Source organism: Ambystoma mexicanum, chromosome 7p (assembly GCF_040938575.1).
Source record: "Ambystoma mexicanum isolate Mex_15411 chromosome 7p, UKY_AmexF1_1, whole genome shotgun sequence".
Lineage (NCBI taxonomy): Eukaryota > Metazoa > Chordata > Amphibia > Caudata > Ambystomatidae > Ambystoma > Ambystoma mexicanum.
The window spans coordinates 174,477,924-174,489,774 of NC_090939.1; the positions used below are offsets into that span (position 1 = coordinate 174,477,924).

The 11,851-nt window shown below is 45.5% G+C and overlaps 1 long non-coding RNA gene across 1 annotated transcript; it reads right to left on the bottom strand.

Moving 5' to 3' along the window:
* Positions 1 to 793: 793 nt before the first annotated feature.
* LOC138525803 (uncharacterized) lies at positions 794 to 11,014 on the bottom strand. The gene is made up of 2 exons (XR_011283435.1): positions 10,927 to 11,014; positions 794 to 1,287 (listed from the first exon to the last, which is right to left on the bottom strand). It is a non-coding gene; the product is annotated as an uncharacterized lncRNA (long non-coding RNA).
* Between the last annotated feature and the right edge of the window lie 837 nt (positions 11,015 to 11,851).

The following is an 11,851-nucleotide window of genomic DNA, read 5'->3' on the forward strand; positions in this document are numbered from 1 at the left end:
CTTACCTGCCACACCCAGTCACACAGCATCACCCCAGGTCACACCTATGTACTCCTACCATGACATGACACCAAACTGGAGCAGTCTGGAGGGGAGACAGTTCAAGGGAGCATGAGCCCGACAGGGGAGCAACACGAATTTGGGGATGTGACACATGCACCACCCACCTCTACCGGTGTCTTTGCAGGGGTGCAGCATACAGTGCAGCGCCAGGAGGAGCTGACTACCCTAGTCAGGCAGTTTGTGACAGATAGTGCCCAGGCAAGGCAGGAGGGGTGCGACAACACTGCATCCTTGAGGCAGGCCATTGAGCAAAGCACTACGCGCATATGCGAGGAGGTGTCTGCTCTGAGGCAGGTCCTCTCCCACATAGCGGATTCCTTGGAGGCTGAGCATCCGGCCCCCAGACTGGAGCAATCTGGCACCCCATCATCATCCAGCTCCACTCAAACCGCCCCCTTCACAGGTCAGCGCGCACCTTGCGGAGATCTGACATGCCGCCACCAGGTGCAGGAAGTGGACGAATGTAGATGGGGCAGCCTGATTAAGACAATCGACGCAGACACCTTTTCAATTTCCTTGGACACCATGTGTGTGGGAGTTGTGGGGGGAGGGAAAGGGTGTGTGTGGGAGTTGTGGGGAGAGGGGGAGGTGGGAGAGGGTTTGTGGGGAGGTGTGGGGGAAGGGGGAAGGGGGAGTGGGTGTGTGTGAGGTGAAGGTTTTAAGCACTTTGTACAATTGACCATTTAAATTCACCCGTTATGTAGCAGAAAAAACATTCAGTGGACATTCCTTATTGCATATGTGTCATTTATTGCTATACAGTGCATAGTGTACATGTACTCCCACACCCAGTGCCCTCCGTCCCACTTTCATGTCATCCTCTGCACCCATGTGTGTTCGAAATATTGTGCAATCACTGACTGACGCACAGCACGTCCCTCCTGTGCATCAGCAGTGCGATGATGTGCGCCCACATCTCCTTCATCCCCTTCATCATTACCTGGTGTGTGCAGTTCAATGTCAGGGGTCAGGGGCACGTTCCGTTGGATACACATGTTGTGCAGCATGTCACATGCCATGTTGATCTTGGCCACCTTCTCATGCCTGTAGAGGAGTGCCCACCCGACCGGCTAATGCAGCGAAACCGTGCCTTCAACAGGCCAAAGGTCTGCTCGATGACCACACAGGTCCGGGTATGGGAATGATTGTAGTCCTCCTCGTGCCTGTTCTGCGGGTTTCAGACAGGGGTGAGGAGCCACGACTTCAAGGGATAGCCACTATCACCTGCATGTGATGAAAAAAAAGGAATGTGTTAGTCGATTCATGACGGACAGCTGTACTTGTCACACATGCCTGCAGATATTTGTTGGTCGCATGCACATGTCCCAGGTTGTATGCACACATTTTTCCTTCCCTCAATGTGTTCTGTACCATGGATTTATGGTGTGGATTGCATCTTGGAGATGATACACAGTGTACACTGCCTTGATGTTGCTCATGCATTGTGGATGCATACCGCTGTGTTTGTGTTAACTATGTGATGTGTAGTGTTCTGTATGATTTTCTAACTGGCAGCGTTGGCAGTAGTCTCTGCATTATTTGGCATTCAGTGCTGATTATTCCCATGGTGACATGCTGGACTTCTGTGGTGGTGGCCTTGTGACAAGAAGTGGATTCCCTTAGTGGTTTTGTTCAGTGCACTCTCATGGATGCTTGTCCTGTGTGGAGATTTGCTGCAGACATTTACATAGTGAATACTCACAGCATGTTGCCGGAATGTGTTACGGAGGGTGAGGTCCGATGATGGGTGGTGCACGTGTTGTGGGATGTGGGGTGGTTTTTAGTTTGGCATGTTGTGATAGGTGTGCAGCTTACTTCATTGCTATGGAAATTGGTTGTCATGTTCAGTTTGGTATGCTTTGGGGCAGAGTGTTTTGGGATGTGCACATCGTGCTGTCACCACAACAATGACACCGTGGTGGTGTGTGCATCTATCCCCCCATTTCACTGCCATGTGCCTGTCATGCATCTTACCAAGCAGCCAGGCACGTCGTCCTGCATGTCGCTCCATGTAGCGTGGTAGCATGGAGTTGCGCAGGACCATTGAGTCATGAGTTGATCCAGGAAATCGGGCACAACAATGTGTGATGATCTTGCTGGAGTCACATACCATCTGTACATTGATTGAGTGATATTGCTTACAATTGCGGTACGCCGGCTCTGCTGCATGTGGGACTACCAATTCCACATGGGTGCAGTCAAGTTCACCAATACAATTTGGCATGCCTGCCAGTGCATGGAAGCCAACGTTTGTGTCAAAGATATTCTAGGGAGTCCGTGGTAGGGATATGTAGTCCCTTGTGTGCTTCAGGAGGGCATCCAGCACTTGGTTCAGTATACGTGAAAATAATGGTTGTGATATTGTGGGATGTTTTAACCCACTTCTGCTCTGCTATGCTGCAGCACTGTGTTATGATGGTGCCAGAAATAGCAAAATGGCTGTAAAACCCTTGTGCACGCCAAAACCTCTGAAAATCGCGCTTTGCAAAGCACAAAAAGATGGCTGCCCAATCTGCCACGCATGTTGTCAGTGGTGGAACAGAGATCTCACTCCTGGAATATGTCACTGGGCTCCACAACAAGTGAAAATGGAGTACAGAAGGAAAAAGCAGTGTTTGACTAAATGAAACCCCAAAATCTTGATTTAAATCACTTTTTCTTTGTTGCTGAAACTGAAAAATGCCAGTACAAAACATCCAAAATTCTTGCTGGGTGCTACTAATTCAGTTAGTTAAGAAATCATTGTGGACTTGCAAGGTCCTGAAAAGCTGAAACCATAAAGGGATTTCCACAGCAAAAAGTGGCCTGTCTGTGGATGTCAAAAATCTCTGTGCAGCAGAGGACTGCTGTGATGACAGCTGTCAAGAGCCTGCCTGATTAAACTTTAAACATGTATAAACTGAAATCAAATGTTTGTAATCTAAGAGGCCTGTTAATGAGAGTAACCTATGTTGTAATTGTTTTGATCCCATGGTTTAAAATCTTGAATGAGAATTGTAGCTGCTATTTGAAACCACAAGTTTGTTTTAAGCTAAGGAAAAATGCAACAGAATTAATAATTAAATCAAGCCTGGCTAAAGCTACCAAACTGGAATGTCAGTTTTCCTCACAGAAGGAAGGCCTTTCCTTCCAGCAGGAAATCACACCAATGCGATAATTATAGGGTTTGGAAAGAACCTGGTCTACAGAGGGAAAAGGGAACAATGAACAGCTGCTGCTAAGGAAATGCGAGGTGTGAGGACAGTCGTAAATGGCCTCTGCAAGGAGCAAACATGGGGACGGCTCCTGGGCTTCCAGGGAGAGACCAAAGGGTGGAACTAAAACAAACATTTGTTGCTTTACAAGGCCAAAGAACACATTTTAAAAAGACAAATAACTTACTGTTTAAAATTGTGAAAAATATGAAAATAACAGATTTGTGAATCTAAATTTTGGCTGCACGTTTCAAGAGGCGGCAAAATCGTGTGACATGTTCTGGAAAGAAATGGCAGGAAATGTGATTTTACACAAAATGTATTTCTGCTAGAAGTATGAAACTTTATACACTTATACCCATGTTAAACGCGCACACTGTAGAAATTTGCTTATAAATTGGACATTTTGTTCCTGATGAAAAGGGCAACATTCTGGGAAAAGCCGAGACAAGATCCCACAGCTACAGGGTTTTGAGGGATAGCTGCTATATAAAATATGTAATCTGTATATGTGATTCTTATAGCGGTTGCACATGTGTAAATATGTATTGTACCAAAAGTATATTTTGTGTTCAAAGGGCTAGGGGTGGATTCTCAGCCTCATAAAATCACACCATAAAGTTGACACACTGTTTCTCTCCCCCTATCCAGGCAGAGAGGAAACCCTGATCCAATCACCTGTCAAAAGGGGCAAGCTTAGGTGAAACCAGCCCACACACCCCCTTTATGACATCTGTTTATAGCATAAATAGGAACAGTTCACCACTCAAAAAGACAGACAGATTCACTCACTATCCTGATACTGGAGGAGCACCGTGCTGCTGAACTCTACATCTTCCTTGCTCCAGACTCCAGAAACCTGGCAAAGCAGAAACCCATTGCATAGCTGAACCATTTTCAGCTAGGCCTCAAATTCCAGAAACAGAACCCCACAAACCTAAGGGGAAGCATCAAATAACAGCCGGGCTGCGCTGTACTGCTTGCCTGCGGAAATAATTATCATCAAAACCAAGAAGGGCAGATCCAATCCAGTCCTGTGCCGTGCTGTGACCAGAGTGCTTTGCAGATCCAGTCCAGTCCTGTGCCATGCTGTGACCAGAGCACCTTGCTGATTGCAGATCCGGTCCGATGTGCCCAGCTGTCTGTCCTAGAACCAGATCCAATTCCCTGACCAGAATCTTGACGGACCAGAATCCTGATGGTTCCATTTAAAAACATATCTAGTGAGTATCTATAGAAAGAACTGTGTCACTAGTATGTGTACCTTGTTTAGTTAATCCCTATCTTAAGCCCATGCTATCTTGTATTCAGAACCTGTGTTGTTAGGAGTATTTTTGAATTGTCTGAACTCTCTATCCAAACCATTACATCTTCCTCCTGTACTAGTATTGCTAAAACTATATCTGCGCTGAACCTTTCTGATCTGAAGAAGGTGAGTTTCCTCTGCAGGCAGTCATTCTGATCAAGTGGCTGTGTTCCTGAGGGGTATTCGTTTTGTTCATAGTCATCCTCTAGTGTAAGCAACTCATTTGTCATTTTAAAAGTGCATTAATGTTTCCCAATCTTGCAGCTATCTCGAAAAACGACCTGCACTAAAACGTCCCTAACCCCTTCAGTTTTCGTGCTACGAACAAAATCAACCTTTGCTTGTAGCTAACATCCACAGTTCACATCCAAAACCGCATTCCAAATCCATACGGATCTCCCGTTATCGCAATTATCGCGCAGTGAAAAGTTTGCCGCAAATTTTGTTTTTGGGAAATTCTTATACATGTAAAACTGCTTTTGATTGCTTCCGACTTGAATTTTAAGATTTCAAATTGTTTCTTGGTATTAAATCATTGCTTGTGTTTGTGAGCAACTATACAAAGCGGCTCCCATAAGAATTTATAGTAATTTCTGCAATTTTGACCATATTTGGTGTTTTTGCCCAGTATATTCTAAGAAAACTTTAAAAGCCATTCTGACAGCTGACAGTCAATTCCGTTTTCTCTTGTGTGAATGACAACATTGAATATAGTACATCCTCTTTGTCGGGATGAGGTTCGCCATGATTCGCTCGCTGAAGGATTCACACTGTATCTAATCTATGTACTAGCGCGAACTGCTTATCCCTTTTGACTCAGTCCACGTACCGCTAGCCGGAATCCTTTTGGGAAACTAATTGTGGATACACACGCTACCTCTCTAAAGCACCCGCTATCCATGGACATCGTATATATTTTTGCAACTATGCCTACTCCATAGTTGAAATTGAATTATGAATTGTGAAATATGTTTTTGCCCCTGAAGAAGAGTTTATACTCCAAACGCGTCGGGCCCAGAGATATTGTACAATAAATATCATGTTTGTTGTCTATATAAATTTTGTGAGCTTGTTATTCATTGTGACTGCTCCACCTATTTAATTGTCTATTGAACTGTGTGTTATGAAATTTAGTAAAACAAAAAAACACGAAAGTTATTGATCTGCTTTGCAGATATCAGACAGTGTGCAGGGGACGGGAGTTCCTAAATTCTTTAGGAACAACCATGTTTTGTCCTCCATTTTCCCAACCTAGTTGCCAAGGTTGAGTCTTTTCTCCCCCGTACCTCAAATTATCTCTAATTCTATAAAGGTTAATCTAAAATACCCTAATATTCTTTTGTTAAATCATAGGTGTGCCCCGTGTTTTTGCTCATCTTCTTATATTGCATTCACTGCCAGGGTTCTAAAGCTTTCCTTGCCACAGCAAATGTGCATACCCTTCTGTCAGCCCGTAAAAGATGTGGGCACCACAAATGTGGACAAATGGAGCTCATTTCTGTGTTTTCCACAAATCATTTTATCTGGTGCACTTTAAGCTTCAATTCAACACGTGAGAGCTAATCTTCTTCCGGCTTTCACACAAAGCTAACATTTGAGGAAGACATTTCAACCCTTCTCACTCAAAACACAAAACCAGGATCTCAGAATATTTTGCTTGGGGACATGAACCTAGGCCTCCAGAACACCATCTCCCAGATTGGTTTTAAATCACGTATCCTTAAACCCACCCATGACAAAGGCAGAACCCTGGACTGGATGGCCGACCTCAAATGCTCCACTATGATCCTCAAAAATGAACCTTGTGCATGGTCCGACCACCACTGCATCACCTTTTCCATTGAGGAAAAAGCTCCCCCTAACCCCAACACCACCACTGCCCCCTCCACTCTAGTAACCTAATGCCAAACCAATTATTACCTCTGCCAACATTCCACTGAATGTCGATAAAGACCCTGCCAAGCTAGTCGATAGCTACAATACCACAATGAAGCAAGCAATCAACCAGATTGCGCCGTTAATACTATGAAAGGCTAAACCCACCTCTTTAGCAAAATAAACGGTTTACCCCTGATCTAAAATGTCTCCGTAATAAAAAAAGATCAGCTGAAACTGCTTGGAACAAAAAACCTTCTATAGCCAATAAGGAAAACTATGGGTCAATTGCCTTTGCCTACAAAGCAGCTATCATTAGGTCAAAAAAATAAATATGCAATGAAAGAATCCAAAATGCCAAATTAAGTACTAAGAAACTTTTCACAATCCTTAAGGAACTTAAGTCCCCAGCACCAATCACTGACGCCTGCTCCAAAGACGAGATATGGTGCGCAAACTTTCAGAAGTCACTCAGACAAAATTGCACTTCTACAATCTAAAATTGACACCCAAAGAAATAACTTACCCCCTAGCTCCCACTCAGCTGAAATCCCTAATCACAAAGCTCCATTATGTACCCCTTCCAATTCTCCCCAGTCTCCATCAAAGATGTGGAAAAGATTATCCTGGGAATTAAACATTCCAACTGTCAAGGTGACATATGCTCTGCAGTGATCATTAAGGACAGTGCAAGAGAACTATCCCCATTCATCACAACTCTGATAAATGCATCATTCAAAAACTGCTCAGTTCCTGACAACCTCAAGGAAGCTTGGGTCCTGCCTCTACTAAAAAAGCCAAATCAGACCCCAACGTGCCCACAAATTATAGGCCCATCACAACGGTCCCCTTTCTCTTAAAGATTCTGGACCGTGGGGCCCATATAAAAATTCAAAGACACCATGAAGACAATAACTTATTAGGCCTCCGGCAAATCAGATTTAGACCTCGACATGGCACCGAGACAGCGCTGCTAGATCTCAAGATTCAGATGGATGAATTTAAAGACAGAGGAAAGCTAGCCATCTTCCTGCTATTGGATCTATCAGCAGCCTTCAAGTTGGTAGAGCATGAAATCCTGACCCAAAACCTAACTTCAGCAGCTGCTTTCTCAACGAATGCAGCCAGCTGGATCAAATCCTTCCTCTCGAATAGAACCACAAGTGTCTTTTCACCCACGGCTTCAGCACCTCCAGTGCTCATCAACTGTGGAGTCCCTCAAGGATCGTGTGTATCGCCCACGCTATAAAATATTTTCACGAAACTCCTATTCGACCGCCTCAAAAATCTGAGTGCCACGTATACCAACTACTCGGATGACACCCAGATTCTCGTCCCATCACTGGATGCTACACTAAAGATACTAAATTGATCGATGACATCTATCTAGAGATCCAACCCGGGATTGCTACTCATAGTCTTTGTTTAAACAATGAAAAAACGGAACTACTGATCATTGGTTCCCAAACTCGTTTAAACAAATTAGACAAATGTTATGATACATTCAACATTGATGGGAATGTCATTAGAGTCTCAAGGGAAGTCAAAACCCTCATTGATGGTAAATAAACAAGTCAACTCATTAGCCTCCTCCACAGCCTATACTAACAAACGTATCAATGCATGTAAGCCCTTCTTATCTACCACCATTTGTATTACATTACCAAGAGCACTATACCTCTCTAGGATTGACTACTGTAACACACTTCTCATCGGGACTTCCGTGTGGAACTTAAACAAACTCCAAGTTCTGCAAAACAATGCTTTAAGATCAGCCCTAAATATCCCACGTTCCAGTCACATCTCTTCCTTCAGAAGAGAAGCTCATTGGTTACCGATTTGTGACAGAATTACACTCTGGGCGCATGTCATCACCCATAACTGCCTAGCTAACATAGCACCCCTACTTGTAAAACAGAGAGGGGTCTGGGAAACTCTCTATCAGCATGAACACAGCCCATTGACTTGTTCTTGGGTGGATGGCCCCTGGGAAAGTCTCAACCAAGTCTTTAACTCACTTTTCTTTTCACAGAGAAGACATTTCCCCACATATCATTCTTTGTCCTGCCCAGGGGCAGTCCAGCACCGAAATTCTAGGAAATTCTCCTCTGAACAAGAGTACCACAGCAACCACATACATCTGTTTCAGCCTAGTTGGGCATCATCAGTGAGGTGAAGCTGTGCCTAAGAGCAGTGAGCAAGGGGTCCACATCTGCATTCCCCTGGTAACTTAGGGTGAGACCCAAAGTTACTTGGTATGCATAACAGAGGGGGGTCTGGGAACTCTCTACCAGCATGAACACAGCCCATTGACTTGTTCTTGGCTGGATGGCCCCTGGGAGAGTCTCAACCAAGTCTTTAGCTCACTGTTCTTTTCACAGAGAAGAAATGTCCCGCATATCAGTCTTTGTCCTGCCCAGGGGCAGTCCAGCACCGACACGCTAGGCAATTCTCCTCTGAACAAGAGTACCACAGCAACCCATACATGTGCAGTGAGCAAGGGGTCCACGTCTGGATTCCCCTGGTAACATAGGGTGAGACCCAAAGTTACTTGGTATGCAAAACAGAGGGGGGGTCTGGGAAACTCTCTACCAGCAGGAACACAGCCCATTGACTTGTTCTTGGGTGGACGGCCCCTGGGAGAGTCTCAACCAAGTCTTTAGCTCACTGTTCTTTTCACAGAGAAGAAATGCCCCTGCATATCAGTCTTTGTTCTGCCCAGGGGCATTCCAGCACCAAAATGCTAGGCAATTCTCCTCTGAACAAGAGTAACACAGCAACCCCATACACGTGTTTCAGCGTAGTTGGGCATTATCAGTGAGGTGAAGCTGTGCCTCTCTAAGAGCAGTGAGCAAGGGGTCCACGTCTGGATTCCCCTGGTAACTTAGGGTGAGACCCAAAGTTACTTGATATGCACAACAGAGGGGGTCTAGCAATCTCTCTACCAGCACGAACACAGCCCATTGACTTGTTCTTGGGTGGATGGCCCCTGGGAGAGTCAAGTCTTGAGAGTCAAATTCTCGAGACATCAGACCAATGACCCACCAGTTCCAACTACCTCAACCAACTCACCATCCCTAAATTCAATCTACAAACAGCAGGAGGGTCCGGCTTCCCAGTGCTAGCGGGCAAACGTTGGAACTCCCTCCCCTCCGACATTAGGGCAGAGCCTGCGTTCTGGACCTTCAGAGCCAAAATCAAAGCATGGCTCCTCAGCTCAATCGACTCCTGAGCATGACTAAACTCCAACACGGAGTGCGCACACACATAGTGCGTAGCTATTTCCTTGTAAATGTAACTGTAAATGCTCTATTTCCTTGTAAATTTAACTATAAATATAACTGTAAAGTAATCGTAACTGTAAATGTAACTCAGGTATATGATACTTCCCTCTGTAAATTCATTTGTTCGGATAGCTGTTTCATCCATGTTGCGCATTGCTCATGCCTATAAGGTGATCTGTAACACACCTCCATTGCCCCAGCCTGTAAGGTGATCTGTAACACACACCCTCCACAGCTTTGCGCGGTCCCGTGTACTACCTCTGCAACCATGTACCCAAGTAAGAGCGCCCAGATACCTTTGGGTAGGGTGCGCTATACAAGTAAATAAACTAAACTGAAAACCTGGATTGGAATCCAAGAAATTAAAAATCATGTGTATATTTTGCCACAACGCTTCAAAACACAATTTCCACAGATGGGAATCCTGCTGCCCACTCTTGTCTGCACCAAGACTTTAATGGTGCATGGTATAGGGCAAACGGCAGCAAGGTTCAAGGGACAGACAGCACCTGTGATTAAGATGACAGACAAAAGCAAACAGCAAGGGATCCTGCCTAATTAGAACACAGGTTAAACTAATACTGGAAATGGCATAGGAAAGCAGAACAAAGGACAGTTCTTCTGCTGCATGAATATATACAGATCTGCCCTATGTTTGTGCATGAAGCTGGGACACACCAACCAATTCCAGCAGAAAAGATAAACAAAGGACTGTCTGCTAGCAGGTCACACAACAAGTATGTGCCTGTCTACAGCCACCCATCTCCTCCCCAATCCTGCTCCTCCCATATTCACTCTAAAGAGTGGCATTCTGCAACCCTTCTGCTACCGTTTATTTAGGTAATAATGGGGCGTCACATTTACAAAAACAAAATGTTATGAGCTCCTCCTTGCCGGTAGTGGAGGGCAGCCAATTGGAGAGCATTGGACAACAATTGCTGGGGCAGCTAGCCTCGCTGTACCTCCTCGACTCCAAAAGAAAGGGCTGGCACCCCCAGTAGATGGGAAATGCAGCCAGCTTCCCTGGCAGCAGACAAAGGAGAGCAAACAGAAACCTGAACTGGAATGTAGATGCTGAGCATATGCTTAGCCTTCTCCCCAGTAGGCCCTTCAGAAGCTGTCGCCGCCTTTGGTACATATTGTTATCATTGCTTAACAACATCCTTGCCGACCCGGCTATAGGTTGACAAGACGTGTCTCCTACCTGCAGTTTCATCTTCCTGTATGAATGCTTCGGCATGTCATTTGTAGCCTCCCTCCCTCATTGCATGGGTGCTGTAATCCAGACTGGGGATGGGCGCTATATACACACAGCTGCTGCCTGCCCTAAATGTGTGTGCAGACGAGAAGGAAGGGCAGGTACTTGCCTGGGCTTGCTTGCTTAAGCCCCTGGCTATGGTGAGATCAGTGTCTCCCCAGGGCTGCTTCCTGAAGAGCAACAGGATCAAACATTACCTGGCGGAGAGAAGGTGCCATGCTGGGTGAGTGGTCACTGCGGCACCATGCAAGTGTTTATTCTAAAAGAAAAAATCTCCTTCAAAGGAAACTTTACACACGTTGGGTGAGTTGAGCGCATGGTTGCTAAGCAATCAGAGCACCCGATGGGAGATACAGTGGTGCGCACCCTCACTCCCAGCTTCTCACCTCCCAGGCATGGAGCATGAGCTTTTAAAAAAATGTTGTTTTCAATGTTGAAAACAACAATGTATTTAAAATAAATTGAAGGGGTTGCAAACGCCACGCCAGGGTTCGCAAGGGAGATGCTTGGGGTTGCTGCTGCGACCCCTACTGACCCCCAAATTACATCTCTGGGGTGGGTGTTCATGAGGCTTAGAAGGGAGCTGGCCTGAGATTATATGAGGGCACGCCACCATCTTGGATTCCAAAAGGGACACAGTCAGGTATGGAGTCTCACTCCCTTCCCCTGAAAACCTGACTGTTTTTGCCCACGTGTGTCTGGGACCCCCTGGCGTGTTGAGGGCGAGCCTGTAGATCTTCTGTTAAGCACGGGAACATATCTGTAGCATTTCTGCACCTTCCTCATGGGGAATTTGGAATCCCATCGATGCTGAGAGAAAAGGCCGTGTTTGGTTGGATGTTTGTACAATCCATGCACACCATTATTTCAT